The sequence below is a fragment of the Leptonychotes weddellii genome, chromosome 4, assembly GCF_054177405.1.
Source record: "Leptonychotes weddellii isolate Sample4059 chromosome 4, ASM5417740v2, whole genome shotgun sequence".
NCBI lineage: Eukaryota > Metazoa > Chordata > Mammalia > Carnivora > Phocidae > Leptonychotes > Leptonychotes weddellii.
Window position 1 is genome coordinate 111,987,108 of NC_138372.1, and position 20,736 is coordinate 112,007,843.

Consider the following 20,736-nt stretch of genomic DNA (forward strand, 5'->3'; position numbering starts at 1 on the left):
AAAAAAGGGAGACAAATAAAATGCAACTTCTATATTTAAAGAATAAGAAAGAGTAATAAGAAACCGTAAAGTGTGACCTCAGCTGACTTGGAGATTAATGGGAATGCAAATAAATAAATAATAAATAAATAAATAAAGTGGACTTGGAAAATGTGTGGAAAGGAAATTTCTTTGTACCCAGAATCTGCCAATTTCTGAACTCTCTATCTATAAACACAAAAGCCAAAACGTTGCTGATGGAAAAAAAGTAGAAAACTTCAAATAACACTAAATGAAGCATAGTTGTTCCCCAAAATTATTAGGATACTTATTTCACTTCCCTGAGTTTCCAATTTACACCCAGCCACAGGCCCACCAGGCCATTCCTGGGGTGACTCTTACTCCCCTGGCTGTCCAGCGGTCCTGCTCGCTGGGCACGTCAGGGTCGTCTCCGCCGGGCGGCCGGGCGCGTTGGCCCACGCGGCTCTTGGGCCCCAGGGCAGCAGTCACTGCCCGCTGAGCAGGAGCCCGAGCCTCTAGACAGGATCCACCGGTGTCCCCTGAACTTTGCGCACGCGGCGAAGCTGGAGGCAGACCGCGCGCTGTGGGAAGAGATTTCCGCGGCGGGGCGGCGGCGCGCCTGAGCAGGGGCCGCCCAGCCCGCGGCTCCAGCCCGGCGCCGGCAGCCCCAGCTTCGGCGCGGGCGCCCTCCCGCCGCGCTGCCGGCCGCCCCGCTCTCCCGTACCGCCCGGCACACTGCGGGAGGAGCCGCCGGCCGCCGTGACGCGTCAAGGAGGAAGCGGCGGCGCCCGGCGGCCCTGCGGGGAAGGAGGAAACGCGAGTGCGCTCGGCTCCGCGCCCGCTGCGCCAGGAGACAGCACCGTGGAGCGGGGTAGGTGCGGGGTTGGCAGGGACCCGAGGCGGGTGGGCCCGCCGCAGGATCCGTGCGCGTCCGGGCCGCAGTCGGAGGCCCCGGGTGGGTGAGACGGGGCGGGGCGAGCGGTGCCCGGGCCTTGACTGCTGCCTCTTCTCGGAGCAAACGTGACTTTCCTGGGTCTTTTGGCAGCTCCCCTGACCCCTCAGCCCGAAAACCTCCGAGTTGGTGGAAGGGGAGAAGCAATACCCCCGCCCCGCCCCCGACTCTAAGAGTTTGTGGTCTGTGTTTCCTTGAGGTGAATTCAGATTCTGCTTTTTGATTCCTAAACGCTCGAGCCGTGTCGGTGGACGGACATTGTTAACCCAGTGCGCAGCTTCCCAGCTTAGAGGAGCCGGGAACTGGGGGGGTAGGAGACCCCCACCTGAGGTCGAAAGAGGGCGCGGGTCACCTGCGAGGATTGGGGTTGGAGGAGGCCCCGGGAGTGGAGGGCACGGGAATCATTAACCTGTTGCCAGCGGACTGAAATCTGAGGCTAATGGGTTACTAACCTTAGGTTCTCTGTGATTTAAACCCTTTCCGTCTCTTTTAAAGTGAATTTGGCTCTATTGATTCCCACAGCTTTAGTGTTGATATGTACCATCTAGAATGCTTTGAGATTTTTAGATTTGTCATTTTTAGTGGTGGTTGGTTGGGAAGATAGAAAAGAGAAAGAATTTATCTCTTGAGACTTAAACTCTTTCCTCATTTAATTTTGCACAGTGATTTCTGAACCGTGAGTAGAATTTTGGTCCTCCGCAAGAGACTATATGCTTGAGCTGCAGGTACACTTGAGCTGCAGAAATAGATATAGAGCACTATAGTTCCCAAATCTTTATTTAAGACTATTAGACTGTTGTGTGTTTTGATTCTCTACTTTGTCTCTAGGTTGAGGATTTACCCAAGCAATCTGGGAAGTGACTTATTTATTTAATAAACACTCAAATGGTTCTTACCACGTGCTTGGGCTCCTTCTTAGTGTTTTATAAATATTAATTCAAATTGTTAGCGCAAAATATTAAATTATAGCGGTTCCAGCAGTGAAGAGGCTGTGTACACTTCAGTTCCCCAATGTCATTGCAAGAGCTAGAAACATTAGAGGAAGTTTCAGGCATGTTTTAGGACTGGGTGTGCCTTCTGGCGCACTTGGCTACCACTCCTGTAAGACAAGCCGCCACCCCTTCACTCCCTGGGGGAAGGGAGTCTGGAGCTATGGGAATGAGACCTCTTCCTTGCAGATCTCCGCCTGATCCCTAGCATCATCTGTAAGACAGTCTTTCTTATCCACCATAGTGCCCATCATTAGCTAACTCTGGAGAGACCAGAACTTCCCCCTTTTTCAACTGCCACTACATGGAGCCTAATTTTGTTTTTAAAAGGAGCTTTGTTCCTCATCTGTTTGACAGTTGATGAAACCATAGTTTAGTGAAATGTACTATAAAATAGACTTTTTGCTTGTACACGTCAACATAAATAATGCTTTGTAATTTTACTGCCATTTGCTGTTAGTAACGTTGAGTTGATAGATCAACCTGGTAGGTGTCCATTTTGTGATTTGCAGACATAGAGAATATTTTTCCAAAATAAAGTACCCTCTTCAAATGAGTCCTTGGCCTGATGGTCAGATTGGAAGAGACCCAAAATGGTGAATCATGGTTCTTGTCATTATGGTGATTATCAATTTGATGTCAAAATCTGCATGTCATACTAGCTTTCTCTTTCTAGCTTTCTCTATCTCCCATTTAAGTTTCCAGAGAGATGATTAAATGAGACTCTGAGCCTTATTTAATAGGATTATGAGGTGTCTCCTGGAAGCAGGAAGGCTCGCTTTTCCTCTGATATAACTTACGGTACAACAAACAGTGGCGTTCATGAATTCAGTTAAGCGAAATGACGACTAACGCTTTCATGGTTTACAGAGTGCTTCCAGATATATTTGTGAAGTTGGCAGCCATTTTTTATTCCTGTTTTTACAGATGAGGAAACTGAGGCATAGAAATGTAAAATGTTTTAGCCAGGATTGTACAGCTGGTGGGAGAGAGAGCTTGAATAGAGAGCAGGTGTGTGGACAGTGCCTGGCATGTGCCAGCCAGTAATAAACATTGTGGAATGAATGATTCCAAATGACTTCAGATTTCTTGCTCTTTCCAAACATTATGATTCTCAAATACTGTAATTGATTTATGCCTAAGAGATTTCTGGGCCTATACCAATGTCTCTCAGTTATTTCAAACAGTATCTGATATAATAAACATCTTTTCGACAGAAGAGATGAGAATGCCCTTTGGACTCATTTCTTAGGATTTGTCAACTCTGGTTTTTGAAAAAAGCAGTAGGCTGGTTATTTTGTTCTCTTCTCAAACATCTTTCTTTTTTCCTCTGATTTGAAGATAGTTTAGATTAGACATATGGTTTCATTGTTTGTGTCGACACCCTCCTTATCTCTCCCCGCTCATTGAAGTTCATTTTTAAGGACTACAAATCACTGTAGGTCTTCAGTGTCAGTGAACTCAATTAAGCTACTTAGATTTATGATCAGGTTCAAACACAGTGATCATAGGTATTGTCAAGTTTTTTTGAAGCATCTGACACTACTACTACTGTGTTCTTTGAAATGTTTTAAGTACGTTAGTATAAAGGGTCTCTTTTTAAAAAGTTTTATTTATTTAAGCAATCTCTACACCCAGCAGGGGGCTGGAACTCACGACCCCAAGATCAAGAGTCACACGCTTTCTGACCGAGCCAGCCAGGTGCCCCTAAAGGGTCTTTTATTTTTATTTATTTATTTATTTTTTAAAAGATTTTATTTATTTATTTGACAGAGAGACACAGCGAGAAAGGGAACACAAGTAGGGGGAGTGGGAGAGGGAGAAGCAGGCTTCCGGTGGAGCAGGGAGCCCGATGTGGGTCTCGATGCGGGGCTCCATCCCAGGACCCTGGGATCATGACCTGAGCCAAAGGCAGACGCTTAACAACTGAGCCACCCAGGCACCCCTAAAGGGTCTTTAAAAAAAAAAAACAAAAAAACCCCTCAACTATTTATATCCTTCTAGTATAATCTCTGTTTCCTAAAGTATGTGACCTGCAGAGAGTTAACCTACAATTAGGGGGGAAACTATGGCCATTACCTGCAGGGAGGAATTGAGAAGGGTATCATGGAAAAAAGAGAGATAGGGTGGCCTTTCCCATGAGGCATATGAGGTGGTAAGAAGCTCTTAATGAAGCCAGACTGAGTCATCTGCCTGTCAACATTCTTCTGTGTGGGGGTGGAATAAAATACTTTTGAAAACTGTCTTGTGTCAGAAACCACTTTACCTTTTCCAATCCTCATATTTTCTCTCTTTTTAATTCATGTAAATTACTGACTAAACTGCTGATTCATGAAACTCAAATTATGTAACATGTTATTCCTGACAGAAACAGCTCCCATGTTATTTTAAGGGATTCAAGGCTTCTGTTTTCCTTTACCTATTCCATTCCTTATGGTGGCATCTTTGTTCTCGTTTCACTTTTTTTTTTTTCCTTTCTATTTCATGGAGAAAAGTAAATCTAAGAGGTGCTGATTCCACATCTTGAAGTTCAAGTCAAAGTAATTTTAACTCAGTACTAACTTTGAGTTAATTGTCATTGCTGAGGAAGACGACGTGGAAATCAAATGTGGAGGGCTGAGTCAGAGCATCGATAAGTAAAATTTTATTACCTCTCTGAAGCTGAGCCAGGGGATTTTCAAAGGGAATTGGGGCAGTGTACAATATCCTTGCCCTTGTCTAGTTTCCCAGGGCCTCTCCTCTTTCCCACAGGTCCTGAATACCTGTCTTGGTCCATCTCCTTGTAGCCACTATTTCTTCTATTATTCAAAACCAAAATCTGTTTTCCTAGGGTGGGGATGGGGGTGAGTGAAAGGAGGGTGAAGGGAATTGTTGTAAGGTAAGAGATTGATACTATGTAAGAGGGAAGACAGGAGATGTGTGGGTGAAGTAAGAGATATTTAGTGAATTCTCATGGTGGATTTGTGCAGAGTACTGGCCTCCCCCAGTGGGGCCATAAATACAGGGAAAACCTACATGGGATCAAAGAATGTCTGGCAAGGATTAAAAACATCTACTGGTGTGTGATATTGGCAGGCAGAGCTCCTTTGTAGCACCAAGTGTGGAGGGGTCGTTCTAGTTAGCTGTTGCTTCAGGCCACCATATGAGTTTGCAGATAATTAAAATGTAGAGGGCTGATTTTGTGGCTTTTAACTTGAGAATAGGAATGATCTGACAGACTTTTGGTTGAATAAAGGCCTGGATTTTTACTTTTTTAAAGGCATACATTTTTTGGAGAATGTCTATAGTGTTGAGATAATGTTACTCCTTTTACTGTTTTGTGATTTTAAATAAATGACATTTGTATTTACATTGCATATAATAATGAATATGATTTAGGTTAAGTGCTTCCATTCAGGGTCCTGATATATTTGCTATGCCAGTCAATACCAAACTTTTTTTTTTCCTATAGGTAAAATAGACTTCATATGTAATATATTCATTCATACACAAAATTGGACTCGTTGATGGACTAGACATTCCACAGACAGCTGGATGAAATGTCCTCAGGTACAGTGAGGCTTCACTAGGACTTGACTAATTGCTTGAGTTAAAAAATGAGAAGGACCTTTATTACTCTAATTATTTACCTCACTGTTTTTAAAATAAAAATAGATTAAAGTTAACTTAAAATGATCTGGTTTCCAACTCAGTGTGCATATATGCAGACAAACATACATATAGGACCAAGTGTATAGCCTATATAATCTAATACACATGCATGTTATATATATGACTAGCCAAGAAGGAATATAAGAATCATATCCTTAGTTTCCCAAGAAAACACTATACATCATCTCTTTCCCCCATTTTAATTTTATTATTGTCTCATATTTTCTTTTTTTTAAAGATTGTATTTATTTAGAGAGAGAATGAGAGCGAGCACATGAGAGGGGGGAGGGTCAGAGGGAGAAGCAGACTCCCTGTCGAGCAGGGAGCCCGATGCGGGACTCGATCCCGGGACTCCAGGATCATGACCTGAGCCGAAGGCAGTCGCCTAACCAACTGAGCCACCCAGGCGCCCTGTCTCATATTTTCTAAATTTTTTTTTTTAATTTTATTTATTTATTTGACAGAGAGAGACACAGCGAGAGAGGGAACACAAGCAGGGGGAGTGGGAGAGGGAGAAGCAGGCTTCCCGCGGAGCAGGGAGCCCGATGCGGGGCTCAATCCCAGGACTCTGGGATCATGACCTGAGCCGAAGGCAGACGCCTAACGACTGAGCCACCCAGGCGCCCCCTAAATGTTATTTTTAATTACAAAGGTATGCATGCCCTTAAATTCAAGCAACTGAGAAATATGTTAAGTAAAAAAATGAGTCCTCTCCACTCTAATCTTACCCACAAAGATAACCACTCTCAATTTTTATATCCTTATAGACTTTTCCTCATGTTTATATAAATTTGTATATCTATAAATGTATGTTGAGGTTTTGTATTGTTTTTAAAGATTTTGTTTATTTGTCAGAGAGAGAGTGTGTGTGAGCACAAGCAGCAGGGAGCAGCAGGCAGAGGGAGAAGCAGGCTCCCTGCTGAGCAAGGAGCCAGATGTGGGACTCGATCCCAGGACTCTGGGATCATGACCTGAGCTGGATGCAGATGCTTAACCAACTGAGCCACCCAGGCATCCTGTGTACATTGAGTTTTTTTTAAATGGGAATCATTCTACCCAATTTGTTCTTTTGTTTCTTGTTTAACACTTTATTGTGTACATCTGTAGATCTACATAAATTTTGACAGCTACATAGTGTTCCACTTCATAGCTAATAACTTATCCATTTTCTAGCTCCATTACTTCTATGTTCTCTCTTTTGTGTCTTTTAAAATATATTTAAATCACCAAAGTAATACATTTTTTTCCAAGAAAAATTTAAAGAAAAAGAAACTAAGAATCACCAATAAATCTACCATCCATTAATAATCGCTATTAGTATTTTAGAGTACATCTTTCTAAACTTCTGTGTGTATCCATATTTTCAATGCCATTTAAAAAATTTCTCTTATACAGGCTTGCTTTGTTGGCTAGAGAATCATGTTTATGTAGCCAACCAACGTCATGGATTCTATGCATGTTTGAACCAGTTATTTTACAGTTTCCTGGCCACCAGCCATACCCTAAACCTGGATAACACTCATGGAAATTTATACTACTGCTCATCAAGGGGATGAGGTGAGGGTAATGGGTGGACTGATAAATCCATCCAGATCAGCATAAATCCTTCTAATGGAGGTCAGTCAATACTTGTATTTTAAGCACATCCAAAATACAAGATGTTTAAGAAGAGAGACGATGGAATACCCACATGTGATTGTGATCACTGCAGGAGAAGCAGAAGTAATGGATTTGATCCAAGGAAAAGTGTTAAATTCAGTTAAAAAATGAGAAGAGCTGAACTTTAGATGTTTTGAAACAGTCTCCTAATGATAAGCACATGGTTTGGAGTCCTTGGTTTAACAAAGCTCCCACCAATGGTAGGAGTAGATGACCTTGAAGTTCCTTGTGATCCTATTCTATTATAGCCTATCTCAGTTAGTGGCTTAGTATAATTTCATGCATACAACTCCCTAGTTGCATACTAACTCCACCAGTCTTTCCAGACGGCACCTGTGCAGGCGAGCATCTCTCCACCCACCGAGCATGTCCAGAGCTATCTCTCACACGTTCCTCCTATGTCCCCTTGCTGCCTTTCCCCCTTTCTGAAAGCTTAGTAGCCTTTTGACCTTTTTCTTTTTTCCTTTTCTTACAGCTTTTGCTTTAAGGAAATTTCTGTTCTTTCTCCATCCCACTCTCTTCATTTTGGTCGAGCAAAAAGGTACTAATCATGGTGATACAGTTAAGAACAAGCCTTTAATAAGGGAAAGGAAAGCTTTTAGTTTGGGAGGCAAGGTAGACATTATAAAGAATAGTGGTTTCAACCTTCAAAGCCCTTGAGAATACCCAGTAATTCCTTTCAAAATTTCCACAGAAGTCTCCACCCACCTCCTCTTCTGTAAATAAGCTGGTTTTCCTTAAGCATTGGCATGTGTAATACAATTTAAAACTGTTTATAATGGGGGGAGAGTTCATGTTATTGCAGTAGCATTGTTTTGTGCTACTTTTTCCCCATTGAAGATGTTAGCTATGTTATGGATTGAATAGACTGTTTTAGATAAGCTGACTCTTCCCTTCAGAAAATACATCTAGTTCTAGATATCTGGTTTAAAGCAATCTCTTTGGTTTTAAGTAAGTTGAAGACTAAGAAGGCTATTTTAGATTAAAAGTTAGTAATCTTTGAGAAGTGGTATGTCAAGATTCCAAACCCTTTCCTTTCAGATTTTCATCAGCAGAGATAGACATTAGTGAGAAGCATAGATCAGCCTTTCATCCTTAGGAGTCAGAGAAGAAGCAATACTGGTTGCAAGAATGTTAGGTTGCCCCTGGAGACTCTCAAGTCACGCCCAGGTAGCTGGCTTCATGTCAACATAGCTCACCTATAAAGGTGCTTTGGCCAGATGGTTTGAGGAGCTTCACACCAAGACAATAGCTGCTTAAGCTACACTGAGAGTAAAGGCCTATTTTTTTCATAAATATTAATGAAAAAGGTTTTGAAAAGACATTTTTATTCAGCTTTCAAACAACATGATGCTAAAATTGATGCTGGCTTAAGCATGAAAGTTCTATATCATGCACTTATTTGAACAGGATTAGTAAACATTTAGAAATTAAGACTTTGCCATAATTTTAAAAAATTGTTCTTATTTTTGTAGTTCTTTGTGTACATAGTTGGTATTTAATCCATTCTGACATAAATAGCTCTCTTTTCTGATTGATCTCCTGTTACCCCTACTCTCTCTTCTCATGAATATTTGGTTAAAGTTTTTTTGTCTGTAAGGGAGTGATTTCTTTTTAATTAATGAAAGATAAGACACTCAAATGTCTTAGCAGAGAACATTTTTAAAGAGATTTATAAGACTAAGCTACCTTTTCTCCTTGAGTTTTGTTTCCTCCTTTAGATTTCCTTGATTTCTGCTTCCCACTGACATTAACATCATTTATGTTTCGCCTTTTAAAGGTCCACTCATGTATGAACAAAAGTCCCTGTCCTATTGAATTTATTTGTTGCTTTCATTGGATATTTAGGATTAAAAATTTGCCTTTGGGGGGATGCCTGGATGGCTCAGTTGGTTAGGTGTCTGCCTTCAGCTCAGGTCATGATCCCAGGGTCCTGGGATCCAGTTCCACATCGGGCTCCCTGCTTCTCCTTCTGCCTGCTGCTCCCCCTGCTTGTGCTCGCTGTCTCTCTCTCTCGCTGACAAATAAATATTTTTTAAAAATTTGCCTTTGGGATGCAGAATGGTATTGATAAATTGCTACTTTTGTGTAGAAAAATAAGGAAAGAAAAAGGATATATTTTTGCTTTGCTTGTCTAAGCATAGAGAGACTCTAGAAGGCTACTAAGAATTTTTTTTTTTTAAGATTTTATTTATTTGACAGAGATAGTGAGAGCAGGAACACAAGCAGGGGGAGTGGGAGAGGGAGAAGCAGACTTCCCGCTGAGCAGGGAGCCCGATGATGGGCTCAATCCCAGGACCCTAGGATCATGACCTGAGCCGAAGGCAGACGCTTAACGACTGAGCCACCCAGGCACCCCAAGGCTACCAAGAAATTAACAGTGTTTATCTATTTGGCATTGGGTGGTGAGAGCTGGGTGGGTAGGGACACGGGTGGAAAGCAGACTTTTCACTATGTCTTTTTTATATTTTCTTGGTTTGAACCATATCAATATGTAACCCACTGTAAAAATCATTTTAAAAATCATGTCTATTGGTTTCCTGACTTATAGAAAATAAATCTGTCCTTTTCTATTTTCCCTTTTCCATGTCTTTAAGAAAGTTGTTTTATTTTTTCCAATAACATGATTTTATATATTTTATTTATTTTTTTAAAGTTTTATTTTAATTCCAGTTAGCATACAGTGTTATATTCGTTTCAGGTGTACAATATAGTGATTCAACAATTTTATACATTACTCACTGCTCATCATGACACGTGTACTCTTTAGTTCCCATCACCTATTTAACCCACCCTCCACCCACCTTCCTTCTGCTAACCACCTCTGTAGTTAAGAGTCTGTTTTTTGATTTCTCTCTCTCTCTCAAAAGTTGTTGTTTTAAATCTTTTTAAAAGAATCCTTGTGTAGTCTAGTCTCAAAGGATAGCAGTATTTTGTGGGAATCTTGACCTGTTCCCTTCTGTTTTCTCAAGTGCGGTGTCTTAAGATTCAGTATGAAGCCTTCTCTTTTTTTTTTTTTAAAGATTTTATTTATTTATTTGATAGAGATAGTGAGAGCAGGAACACAAGCAGGGGGAGTGGGAGAGGGAGAAGCAGACTTCCCGTGGAGCAGGGAGCCCGATGCGGGGCTCGATCCCAGGACCCTGGGATCATGACCTGAGCTGAAGGCAGACGCTTAACGACTGAGCCACCCAGGCGCCCCAGTATGAAGCCTTCTCTTAAGAAATTCTAATACTGCAAATACAGCCAAGCCTTAAGTTCTTGTTGGCTTATTTGATGAATCATTTAACTGAAATTGTCTGCAATATTCTGCCAACTGGATACTCAGTTGTTTCCTAATAAAACTGCCAGACAGTAACAACATAATTAATGCAAAGTTAGTTGATTTCCTCCCCCCCCCCATGGTATCTTGTATCTTATCATCATGGTTATAATTTACCTACTTAAGAGTATATTAGTTTGAAACTTGTAGAACATAAAGGTTGGTTTCCTTTAATATTAAATAATACTGCCCTTTTTAATACACACTAAGCCAAATAGTTTCTTTCATCTGGACTTTTGTAGTTTTTGTCATTTGTGACCTGTATTTTACTTTGTGGAGAGCAAAGAGAAATGAACTAATATTTGTTGAGGGGCGCCTGGGTGGCTCAGTGGGTTAAGCATCTGCCTTCGGCTCAGGTCATGATCCCAGGGTCCTGGGATAGAGTCCCGCGTTGGGTTCCCTGCTCCACAGGGAGTCTGCTTCTCCCTCTGCTTCTGCCCCTTCCCCTGCATATGGTCTCCCCTCCCTCTGTCAAATAAATAAATAAAATCTTAAAAAAAAAAGAGAACTAATATTTGTTGAGTATCTACCACATACTAGGTACTTTAAGATATTATTATTTTATAAAGATTTATTTATTTATTTGAGAGAGAGAGAGTGATTGCGTGCAAGCAGAGGGAGGGGCAAAGGGAGAGGGAGACAAGCAGACTCCGTGCTGAGCAGAGCTGGACAGCACATGGCCCTATCCCAGGACCCTGAGATCATGACCTGAGCTGAAATCAAGAGTCTGAAGCTTAACCAATTGAGCCACCCAGGCACCCAAGACATTATTTTACTAAATGTTCAGAATAACTCTGGGGAGTAGGTGAGTAGTTTTATTTTACAGATGAGCAAATTGGGGCTCAGTGAGGTTTTGAAGGGAGCTGTATGCAGACAACACAGGGCAGAGCTGATCTGAACATTTCTACCTGGATTTATTAGGAGGTCTCCTATGCCTATGAGGAGTGGGTAAAGGCTGACTGGGCTTAAACCCCTCATCTGAAAGAACTGGCAGAATTGATTTACAGATAACTCAGATTACCATCTGCTGTTGAGGTAGTGGTTAAATGAGTTTGAGGACTGGCTTTTCAGTTTTACCTTATTATTCTGAGATTACATTGTTTTAATTTAGTAACTGGTGCCAGACTTCAAGAAGAAAGCTGACTGAAAATGTTTTAAATATCACATATTTCTTGCTTAATAGAAAAGGGCTTAAAATTCTAAATTTAATTACTGAATGGGTTAAATTCTGAATATATAGGGTTTGAATGTCTTATGTTAGTATCTGCAGAGGTATTAAACTTGTACTATTAGCAACCAATGCCCAGTGAACTTTGCCAACTCTAACAAATGCTGTTGTCATGCTCTTGTCTAAAATCACTTGAAGATGATACTTAGCACCACTTATATAAATCTGGAGATAAAGCCATCAGCAGGTACAGTCTATCATGATGATGATCTTTGATGGATGTTAGCTAATGTAGGTATATCATGTGTCTTGGCAGTTACTGGAATGAGCTCCTGTTTAACCAAGTAAGAATGAAAGAACATTTTATGTCTCAATTCATATTATTCCATTATCTAACGTATTTATGTTCTGGGCAAAGATGGTAAGAAAGATATTGAGGAAATTCAAGTGATTAGAAAATTTTAAAAGGAAATAAAAGGTCACAGATAGTGAATGAAGAGGACAGAATAAACCCATCCTCAACATACTCTGGAATCTGTTACACTTAATACTTTAAAAAATTTTTTAAATCTTTATATACTTTCCCCATTGAATTATCTTGGCATCCATGTAAAAAATCAACTGACCACAAATGTAAAGGTATATTTCTGCACTCTCATTTTTATTCTTTTTTTTTTTTTTTTAAGATTTTATTTATTTGACAGAGACACAGCGAGAGAAGGAACACAAGCAGGGGGAGTGGGAGAGGGAGAAGCAGGCTTCCCGCCGAGCAAAGAGCCCGACGTGGGACTTGATCCCAGGACCCTGGGACCATGACCTGAGGAGAAGGCAGACGCTTAATGACTGAGCCACCCAGGCGCCCTCTCATTTTTATTCTAATACCAGTGCTACACTGTCTTAATTAGCTTAGCGTGGCTTTGTAGTAAGTTCTAAAATCAGGAAGTGTGAGTCCTCCAACTTTGTTCTTTTTCAAGATTGCACTGACTATTTTGGGGCTATTGCATTTCCATACGAATCTTAGAATCTGCTTGTCAATTTATGAAAAAATGGTAACTGGGATTTTGATAGGGATTGCATTGAATCTGTAGATCGATTTGGAGAATATTGCCATCTTAATGATATTTTGTGTTCAGATCCATGACCATGAGTTGTTTTTCTATTTACTAAGATCTTTTCTAGTTTTTCAACAATGTTTTATAGTTCTCAGTGTAAGTCTTGTGCTTCTTTTGTCAAAATTTATTCCTAAATATTTTATTCTTTTTGATACTGTTGTAAATGGAATTGTTTTCTTAATTCATTTTATGTTTGCTCATTGCTACTGTAGAGAAATACAAGTGATTTTTTTTTACTGAGGTATAATTGACATAATGTTTTATAGTACAATTGGTTTTTTTTTTTTTTAAAGATTTTATTTATGGGGTGCTTGGGTGGCTCAGTCAGTTAAGCGTCTGCCTTTGGCTCAGGTCATGACCCCAGGGTTCTGGAATTGAGCCCGCATCGGGCTCCCTGCTCAGTGGGCAGCCTGCTTCTCCCTCTCTCTCTGCTGCTCCCCCTGCTTGTGTTCTCTCTCTCTATATATAAAATCTTAAAGATTTTATTTATTTATTTGACAGAGAAAGAGAGAGTGAGAGAGAGCACAAGCAGGGGGAGCGGCAGAGGGAGAGAGACAAGCAGACTCCCTGCTGAGCAAGGAGCCTGACGCGGGACTTGATCCCAGGACCCTGGGATCATGCCTTGGGCTGAAGGCAGACGCTTAACTGACTGAGCCACCAAGGCACCCAGTACAATTGATTTTTATTTTTTTAAAGATTTTATTTATTTGACAGAGAGAGACACAGCGAGAGATGGAACACAAGCAGGGGGAGTGGGAGAGGGAGAAGCAGGCTTCCCACTGAACAATTCCTCTTCCCGCTGAGCAGGGAGCCCAACTCTGGGCTCAGTCCCAGGACCCTGGGATCATGACCTGAGCTGAAGGCAACTGTTTAACCAACTGAGCCACCAAGGTGCCCCATGATTTTTAAATATTGACCTTGTATTTTTTTTTTTAAAGATTTTATTTATTTGCTAGAGAGAGAGAGCATGGGTGAGAGTGAGCGAGAGTACGAGCAGGGGGAGCTGCAGGCAGAGGGAGAAGCAGGCTCCCTGCTGAGCAAGGAGCCCGATGTGGGACTTGATCCCAGGACCCTGAGATCATGACCTGAGCCGAAGGCAGCCGCTTAACCGACTGAGCCACCCAGGCGTCCCTGACCTTGTATTTTTAATCTTGCTGAATTTACATATTAGTTTGAGTAGTTTTTTGGTGGATTCATTAGGATTTTCTATATACAAGATCATATTATCTGCACATAGAGATAGTTTTACTTCTTCCTTATCAATCCAAATGCCTTTTATAATTTTTTCTTTCCTAATTGCTCTGGCTACAACCTCCACTACAATGTTGAACGGAGGTGAAGAGAGCCGATATCCTTGTCTTCTTCCTGATAACAGGGGAAGAGCATTTAGTCTTTCATCATTATATGTGATGTTAGCTGTGGGTTTTTTGTAGATGCCCTTTATTAGCTTGAGGAAATTTTCTTCTTAATTTGCTATGATTTTATTATTATAGAGTGTTAGATTTTTTAAGTGCCTTTTCTATCTCTATTGAGATGATTGTGTAGTTTCTGTCCTTTATTTTGTTAATACAGTATATTACATTTGATTGGTATTCAGATGTTAATCCAACTTTACATTCCTGGAATAAATCACATTTGGTCATGGTATATAATCCTTTTTTTATGTTGCTGGATTTGGTTTGCTGGTATTTTGTTGAGGATTTTTGCACCTATATTGATCTATAATTTTCTTGTGATATCTTTATTTGGTTTTGGTGTCAGGGTAATACTGGCCTCCCTGAATGAATTCCTTCCTCTTCTTTTTCTTGAGAGGGGTGAGATTTTATGAAAGATTAATATTAATTTTTCTTTAGCTGGACCTTGGCTTTTATTTGTGGGAAATTTTGATTACTAATTCAATTTCTTGTTACATATCTATTTAGATAGTTTCTATTTCTTTAGTTTGGTAGTTTTTTCCTTCTACAAATTTGTCCATTTCATCTAGGTCATCTAATTTGTTGATGTACAACTGTTCATAGCATTCCCTTAAAATCCTTTTTACTTCTGTGAGATTTTTAGTGATGTTCCCATTCATTCCTTATTTTAGTGATGACTCTTCTTTCTTCTTGATCAGTATGGCTAAAGGCTTGCCAACCTTGTTAATTAGTTTTCAAAGAACCAACTTTTCATTTTCTCTATTGTTTTGCAATTCACTATTTCATTGATTTCTACTCTAATCATTATGACTTCCTTCCTTTTGCTTGCTTTGGGTTTACCTTGTTCTTCTTTTTCTAGTCTCTTAAGGTGGGAGGTTAAGCTGTTGATTTTTAGATCTTCCTCTTTTAAAGTAGGCATTCACAGTTACACAATTCCCTCCAAACACTATATTAGCTGAATTCTAGAAGGCTTGGTTTGTTGTGTTTTCATTTTCATTTATCTGAAAGTATTTCCTAATTTCCCTTGTGATTTCTTTTTTTTTTTCCCTTGTGATTTCTTCTTTGACCCCTTGGTTATGTAAGAATGTGTTGTTTAATTTCCACATATTTGTGAATTTGCTGAATTTCCTCTCTCTCTAATTTCAATCCATTGTTGTCTGAGAACATATTTTGTATGATTTCTGTCTCTTTAAATTTAGTGAGGCCTTCTTATGGCCTAATATGTGGGCTTTCCTAGAGAACGTTTCATGTGTACATGAGAAGATTGTGTATTTTGCTCCTGTTGGTAGGACTGTTCTATAAATATCTATTAGGTCTTATTGGTTTATAGTGTTCTTCATGTCTTCTCCTTCCTTATTGATCTTCTGCTTAGATACTCCTCTTAATAATACTTTTAAGGCATTATTTTAACGTTTCATTTTATTATAAATATAAAAACTTACTATCAAGATAAAAGACACAAATGTGAACTTATAATGTTTAGTGGGCTATTTAAACAAAATTAAAATTAAAAATTATTTACTTTCATTACTTTTCAATATTAAAATTTAAATGTAACTTAAGTTCAGTGATATTTTCTCAGGTCCATGATTCTTTTGTGTCTATGTGATAGGATTTGTTAATAAAGGGCACTAAAATAGTTTTTTCAAACAGTATTGACACTCATGTCATCTCAAATGAATCAACACTCTTGGTTTTTTTTAAAGATTTTATTTTTTTATTTGACAGAGAGACACAACCAGAGAGGGAACACAAGCAGGGGGAGTGGGAGAGGGAGAAGCAGGCTTCCCCCGGCTCAGGGAGCCTGTTGTGGGGCTCGATGCAGGGCTTGGTCCCAGGACCCTGGGATCATGACCTGAGCCAAAGGCAGACGCTTAATGACTGAGCCACCCAGGCGCCCCTGAATCAACACTCTTATTTGATCAACTACCTGTTAGGAAGTATGAGTTTACTTGCTAACATGTGGTGGAGGTGACAGCTCTAAAAAATGTAACAAATAGCACCACATCTTTACACTAACCAGAATTGGTGAGTAGTTGAATTTTATTTTTCATTTTCTCTCTTTTTTTAAAAGATTTTATTTTATTTGAGAGAGAGAGCACAAGCAGGGGGTGGGACAGAGGGAGTAGTAGATCTCAGGACTTGGGGCTTGATCTCAGGACCCAAGCCAAAGGCAGCCACTTAACTGAGCCACCCAGGCACCCCTTATTTTTCATTTTCAATGGTCCCATTATTTGATCTAGACCTACACAAATTCTATAAAATCCACATTTCAAAATTTGCAGTGGTAGAAAGGCCATGTGAAATTCAGTTAATAGAGGCAATTTAAAATATATCAATATATGAATACCAGTAAATTCTTTTCCTCAGCTAAAACTACTTGGACATTTAAGTACCATGTGTTTGTGAAGACAATATAATTTTACTTTGCCCTGTAGCATATATAGAAATTATAATTATAATGCACTTTAAAAATAGACTGTTGTTTTCAGATTATACAAAAGCAAATACCCACATTTTAGTGTGTTGTTTTTTTTTTAAACTGTAGTTAGAATGATCTCTGATTTAATGAATCCTGTCATCTTACAGTGACCATTTTGGAAGGCCATTTGGCCTAGGTAAATGCAGGGTGTGGGCCAGGGGTGCCTGGGTAGCTGAGTTGGTTAAGTGGTTGCCTTGGGCTCAGGTCATGATCTCAGGGTCCTGAGATTGAGTCCCACATCGGGCTCCTTGCTCAGCAGGGATCCTGCTTCTCCCTCTTCCTCTTCCCCTTCCTGTTTGTTCCCACTCTCTGTCTCTCTCAAATAAATAAATAAAATCTTTAAGAAAAAAATGGGTGTGGGCCAGAATGTAGAGGAAAAATTCTACATCGTTTCTAGATTATCCAGATTTTTGGATTATCAGAGGCAACAGCAGTTTAGGAGAAAGCATAGATTGGAGAACAAACAAAGAGTAGCTACAGAAGAATGAAAAAGAATGTGATACGGAAACAGTATAGAAGTGGGTGAAGGAGGAGGGTAGGTAGCTACAGAAGTCTTTATAGGTCCTTGGCAAAGAAGCCAGTACACAGACATGAGTTCGTAAGTTTTCTAAATCTTTATCTACCTCCGAGAGGGAAACTTCTGAGAGCGAAGTGTGTCGTTGGAGCACATCCTCTTAAGTAGTGTAGTTATTGCAGTAATTGAATTTCCTCTTTCCATTTAGATCATGTGGCAATATTCTCTGTTGGCAACACTAAATGTCTAAAGTAGTGAATGTAAGAGTTTTGTTAAGTGTTTTAAAAATCTTATGAGCTAACTTAGAAAAGTGATGATGGGTGTAAAAATGCTTGGCATAGTAAAGGGCACAAAGTAGGAATGTGATAAATGTTGGCTGATAATAACCTATCGATAATATTCTATAATACTTAATAGCCTTGTCTAGGGAATTTAGAAAGCCCAAGTTATAGTGTTAGATCTGCCACTAACTTATTAAGGGATCCTTAGCAAGCCACTTGATTTTCTTGGATTATAAATTACTCAAATTTCCTTCTACCTTTAAAATTCTGTGATTCTATTAAATCCACATAGAAAAAAACAGCTTTAAATAAAGATTATTATTTTAATAGAGATGGAAGTTTTGTTGTTGTTCTCAACTTATACAATTTTAACTAGGGTACACTCCATGAATAAGATTCTTTATAGCATTATCTAAAGCCAACCACTGATTTATTTGAAAACAAAGGGTTTCTTTACAGTGTCATTTAGCCTGGCTTTGCCATGAATCCAAGAATTATTCTACACTAATCAGAGAACAGTAATTCAGTTGTACTTAAATTTAGAGTTCCACACAGCCATTCACGAGAGATGAATTGAGGTGAACAAGTACTTCTAACTTAATTTGCAAAAGTTCTAAAATGTACGGGTGGAATGCACTGTAGAAAAGTGAGAAGTGAAAAGTAGATTGGAAGTGTGGCTCAGATCATGCAAAACTGTTGGAGAAACGATTGCTGTTTTTTGTTATATTTTCTGATCTGCGTGATTTCTAGCAAAAAATTAGTGATAATGTAAATTTTAGGAGCATTTTTACCATTTTTGAAATATTGATGTATGGTGTGGCTGTTAGATAATGAATTGGTATGGTCGGTTGTTTTTATTTTAAAAGGAAGCCAGTACCTGTGGAATCATATTCATGTAGTTGTGAAGGAAAAAACCGTTGCTTTCCTTTACATGCAATACTCTGAACAATTCTGTACTCTGGTCATAAATGTGTGGTAGTTTTTCAGCACACCAAGCAATTCTGAGACACCAGCTGGGCGTCTTACAATTTAACTCAATCCTGACACTGCCTATCTGGAGATCCCACCGATTCAGAGCTCAGTTCTATAGAACTGTTGTCCCCACCCCCTTCAGCCAACAGTTGCAAGGCCAGGTTGTTACCTGTTCTTTGGACCAACAGGTATAACTTAATTTCCCATGACTCCCTCCTCATGTTTGATTAATTTGCCGGGGTGGCTCACAGAATTCAGAAGAAAAGTTTACTTACTACATTGCCAGTTTATTATAAAGGCATATAACTCAGGAACAACCAGTTGGAAGAGATGCGTAGAACATGGTATGTGGAAGGGATGAGGGGTGCCCTCAGTCAGGGCTGCACCACTCTCCCCACACCTTGTGCACCAATTTGAAAACTCTCTGAATCCTGTCCTTTTGGTTTTCTATGGAGGCTTCATTATGTAGGTATGGTTGATGAAGTCATTGGCCATTGGTTGTTCTATTAAATCTGTATAGAATTTATTTGAACTCCAGCCCCGTTCCCTTCCCCAGAGGTGGGGGGTGGGTGTGTAGGTGGGACTGAAAGTTCCAACCCTCTGATCTAATCAAATTGGTTCCCCTGGCAACCAGTCCCTATCCTTATATTACCTTCGGGTTTTCGAAAATTCACCTCATTAACATAAACTCAGGTGTGATTGAAACAGGCTTATTATATGAATGACGAAAGACACCTGTTTCATCTTTATTGTTTTTAACACTTAGGAGGATTTTAGGAGCTCTGCCAGAAACTGAGGAAGACCAGATATATGTATTTCTTAATATAAACCACAATATCACTGTAGTATACTGTTTGGTTTTAGGAGACAAATTATGCTCTGAGACTGAGTTTGTCTTTACCAGTGTGAAAATTAATAATGGGAAACCTCACTAAAATGGGTCAGGAGGTTCGGCAGGCAGAGCTCTCACACCTTACTACTCGTAGGCAACTGCAGACCCAACAGAAAGAGATGCACCTTGCAGGTGGATACTACTTTACTACCTCAGCAGAAGGAAGAAAGACTTACCCTATCTCACGCTCACCCAACAGCCCAGCCAGTGAAAATCCACTATACTTCCAGCTCCCGGTTTACTCCAATGGATTTTTTGTTTATAACTGCCTTCCCAACTTACCCCCCTTCTCTATAAAAGAACCTACTACTCCTTTGTTCTCTGGACTTGCCTGTGGTTTTGCTGCAGCTTGCTTGTCCGGGATTGCAATTCTTTTTTATTCCCGAATAAACCCATCTTTTGCTGGTAAAATAACTGGACGTTTTATTTTTAAGGTCAACACCAGCCATTTATTTCTTGCAGGTTCGCTGTAGGCATTTCATAAGCCAATAGCATACAGGATAATGTCTCTTACTAAGTCAATAAAGAAATAACAAACTCCAAACCAATGATAGATCAGAAATTACATTATTGTTCCAGGCAAGGGGAGATGAAAGAAATAAAGTCCAAATTTAGTTGAGGTATACCTTTATATAGTTGGTACTCAGAGAGCTCAGCCAACCGAGAGCTGACATTAAGCAGCCAGAGCAAAAGTAAAAGTCCTTTGTTGCCGGAGCATGTTGATAAGGAACAACGGCACTGATGTTGGTGGGAAAGATGTTCTTCCTGGGGCCGCTGTGAGTTTCACCACTGTCGGTAAGAGCGGCCTTTCCTGCACCAGGACCCACCAGCTCACCAGGTCTTGGGAGATCTATTTAGATCAGCAAATAGCCTTGCCAGACTGAATACTCACAGATAGTCCTCACAGACTCTCTGTGTTTATAATCTAAATGTCCCCTTGCCATAGTTGCTGCTTCATATGTTTTATTGATAAGCCCCAAGCAAGGCCCTCGGCAGCTGTGCTACGGAGTGCTTATCAACAATAATGGATGAGATGATGAAATTCTGACATAACTTCACTCTTACATCAAAACAGCTTTACTCTTAAGAACAGTTTCATTCAACAACAGTTAAGAACAGTCATAAACAGGGCGCCTGGGTGGCTCAGTTGGTTAGGCGACTGCCTTCGGCTCAGGTCATGATCCTGGAGTCCCGGGATCGAGTCCCGCATCGGGCTCCCTGCTCGGCGGGGAGTCTGCTTCTCCCTCTCCCGCTCCCCCCTCTTGTGCTCTTTCTCTCTCTCACTCTCTCTCTCAAATAAATAAATAAAATCTTTAAAAAAAAAAAA

The 20,736-nt window shown here is 40.1% G+C and overlaps 1 protein-coding gene across 1 annotated transcript in view; it reads left to right on the forward strand.

Moving 5' to 3' along the window:
* The first annotated feature begins 601 nt into the window (after window positions 1–601).
* The window catches only part of SGK3 (serum/glucocorticoid regulated kinase family member 3), a 126,857-nt gene continuing 106,722 nt past the window's right edge, over window positions 602–20,736 (forward strand). The window contains exon 1 of the mRNA XM_081817124.1: window positions 602–871. The gene's annotated coding sequence lies outside the window, so the exon portion shown is untranslated. The remainder of the gene's footprint in view (window positions 872–20,736) is intronic.